At 43.6% G+C, this 3,363-nt stretch overlaps 1 pseudogene; it reads right to left on the bottom strand.

Moving 5' to 3' along the window:
- Window positions 1–239: 239 nt before the first annotated feature.
- Window positions 240–2,713, bottom strand: LOC105496787 (nascent polypeptide-associated complex subunit alpha pseudogene; annotated as a pseudogene).
- Window positions 2,714–3,363: the final 650 nt, after the last annotated feature.

Below are 3,363 nucleotides of genomic sequence, written 5' to 3'. Positions count from 1 at the left end.
CATGCAACCCTGAGGTTGAAGATAAAAGTCCCTGATGGGAATAGCAGGGTAAAGAGAGGAAAGCTCCAGATGACCTTGCTGAGCAGGTGCACTCTAACTGGGAATGCCTACTGCAAACTTCTTTTTTTTTTCACCCAACGAGAAGAGCCATAACTTTATTAATAATACAAACAGCACAAATTTCAAGCCAAGCTGCAGTTACTCTTTTGAAACACACACAAAAAGTCCTCATCTTCAGATTACATTAATTCCATGATAGCATTTACAATATCAGCACTGTTGTGCTTCAGGAGTCGGACTGCCTTTGCTCACACATTTGCTTGTGACAAGACCTATCCTATATCTTTAAGTTTCATACCTGTCTCCTCAAACTCCTCCTCTTCCCTCTCCTCTTGTACAGTTAAGTCTGTATATTTTCTTGAATGTTTGAGACAATTTCACCTTGAACTTTGAACTTCTCAGCAGCTCTTAGCTGTGCTTGTTGAGATAAATCTTTGATCTTAGTTTCCCCCCATCAACTGTGTAGGTATTTGAAGCTAGGCTCTTGTAGACATCTGGTTTTGTGATAACAAAGAGGATATTCTTAGATTTCAGGATAGCGACTCTAGTAACCCTCGTAGTCTCTTGTAGCCTTTCACAGACCCAGTTTGGATGTAGCCATAGCCTTCTGTGACTTCTGTTCTTTTCTTTCTTTCTGTCTTTTGAGATGGAGTTTCTCTCTGTCTCCTAGGCTGGAGTGCAGTGGCGCAATCTCAGCTCACTGCAACCTCTGCCTCCTGGGTTCAAGTGATTCTCCTGCCTCAGCCTCCTGAGTAGCTGGGATTACAGGCATGCGCCACCATACTCAGCTAATTTTTGTATTTTCAATAGAGACTAGAGATGGGATTTCACCATGTTGCCCAGGTTGGTCTCGAACTCCTGACCTCAAGTGATCCATCTGCCTCAGCCTCCCAAAGTGCTGGGATTACAGATGTGAGCCACCGTGCCTGGCCATGTACCTACCCTTCACTCCAACTGTGTTTTGCTTTCTTGACTGGTTCTTCATCGAATGCGGCTGCTGCTGCCACCTGGGCTTATTGTGTGGAATTTTGTTCCTTGAGTTCTGATACTGATTCACTGTCAGATTCACTGTTCCTTTAGTTCTGACACTGATTCACTGTCAGATTAAATGCCAGATCTGTGCAGGGAATATAAAGATGGCAGCAGAAAGAGCCCACACTTCTTATTTCAGGAGAAAATTATAAGTCTATTCCTTAAGCTAGTGCTTCCCCACCTTGTCTGGTAATGGCACACATAGAAAATGATACTACTTGGGCCTAAGCGGTGGCTCACTCCTATAATTCCAGCACTTTGGAAGACTGAGGTGGGAGGACTGCTTGAAGCCAGGAGTTCAAGACCAACCTGGGCAATATAGCAAAACTCCCATTTCTACAAAGAAATTTAAAAATTGGCTGAGGCAGGAGGATCGCTTGAGCACAGGAGTTCGAGGCTACAGTGAGCTATGATCACACCACTGCATTTCAGCCTGAGCAACAGAATAAGACCCCATCTCTTACAAGAAAAGAAGAAAGAAAGATACTATTTGTATGGTGCACTGGTGTGTAAATGGACAGGCTACTTACAGCCAGAGGTGACTGGCCCAAACACTTTAGTCACCCTCAGGCCTTTGCTAGCTGCCCTAAAGGCTGAGGGGATCAAAAACTTGACCATACCTATAAGCCATTTATGGCACACAAGTGATGGTGGCAAACTAGTTGGGAAGTTCAGCTTAAGCCATGTGGGTGGGGTGCTGTAAACTTTGCAGCAACTGACACAATAGATATCCTTTATGAGTGGAGGGAAGAAAGGATGGATGAAGCTTGATCATACACTTGGTGATGAAATTCAGGAGTCATCATATTCAGAGGATCCTGGTAAAGGTGTCTCTGGATATTACAGGAGACAATTAAGACTCCTCAAGAAAGTGACCATGGCTGGGTGCAGTGGCTCATCCCTATAATCCCAGCACTTTGTGAGGCCAAGGCAAGAGGATCACTTGAAGTCAGGAGTTCAGCCTGAGCAACAAAGTAAGACTCCATCTCTACCAAAAATAAAGAATAAAATTACCTAGACACAGTGGCATGTGCCTGTAGTCCCAGCTACTTGGGAGGCAGAGGCAGAAGAACCACGTAAGCCCAGGAGTTTGAGGCTGCAGTAAGCTACGATGGCACCACTGCACTCTAGCCTAGGTGACAGAGAGTAAGACCCTGTCTCAAAAAACACTGGAGGGGGAACCTTGCTTTTACTTCTCTCTGCACTTTTTCCTTTGTTCTTCTCTCTGCATGAAAACTGGCTTTCTCTGCTTTTCCCACCAGAGGGCAGGAGACAGCTGCCCCACCTTCCTGGTCCCAGTGATAGTGGGCCCATCCTCTGGAACCAGGCTACCTGGGTTTAAATCCTAGTTCCATCCTAAGTAGCTGTGTGACCTATAGCAAGTTACTTAACCTCTCTGTGCCTCAATTTACTCATCTCTAAACTAGTGATAATGTAATATACCTCAGTAGGGTTGTGGGAAGGAATTAAATCCATTAAACTGTATAAAATAATTTAGGACCATGTATTACTCTGTTTCCATGCTGCTGATAAAGACATACCTGAGACTGGGCAATTTTACAAAAGAAAGAGGTTTAATTGGACTTACAGTTCCACTTGGCTGGGGAAGCCTCACAATCATGGTGAAAGGCAGGGAGGAGCAAGTCCTGTCTTACACGGATGGCAGCAGGCAAAGAGAGAATGAGGAAGATGCAAAAGCGGAAACCCCTGATAAAACTATCAGATCTTGTGAGACTTATTCACTACCAGGAGAACAGTACGGGGAAACCATCCCCATGATTCAATTATCTCCCACTGGGCCCCTCCCACAACACGTGGGAATTATGGGAGTACAATTCAAAATGAGATTTGGGTGAGGACACAAAGCCAAACCGTATTAGACAATAATCACTATGTAAGTGTTAGCTATTATTATCTTTAATTCCCAGGCAAGAAAATCTGATTGTCTGAGTTTGAGCCAGTGTTTCACTCCTGGCCTAATCCCCTAATCGTGCACTATATATCACTATGTACTAGTCCTCTAGAGCATTTATCTCAACTGCAATTTAAGATTTTAATGAGGACTGTATTCACCACTAGACTGTGGGACCATCTTCTTTTGTCCACCATTCTATTCTCAGTGCCTAGCACAGTAGCTATAATATGGATGAAATATAATTCTAGTGTATACCACTTACATTGTATTTTATGTGCAGCATAAACATATAAATATAAACATAAATAGCTTGATGGTGGTCAAGTCCCAATAAATATGTGTTGATGACTGAATTG

Source organism: Macaca nemestrina, chromosome 5 (genome assembly GCF_043159975.1).
Source record: "Macaca nemestrina isolate mMacNem1 chromosome 5, mMacNem.hap1, whole genome shotgun sequence".
Taxonomy (NCBI): Eukaryota; Metazoa; Chordata; class Mammalia; order Primates; family Cercopithecidae; genus Macaca; species Macaca nemestrina.
This window is presented reverse-complemented; position numbering and strand designations above follow the sequence as displayed.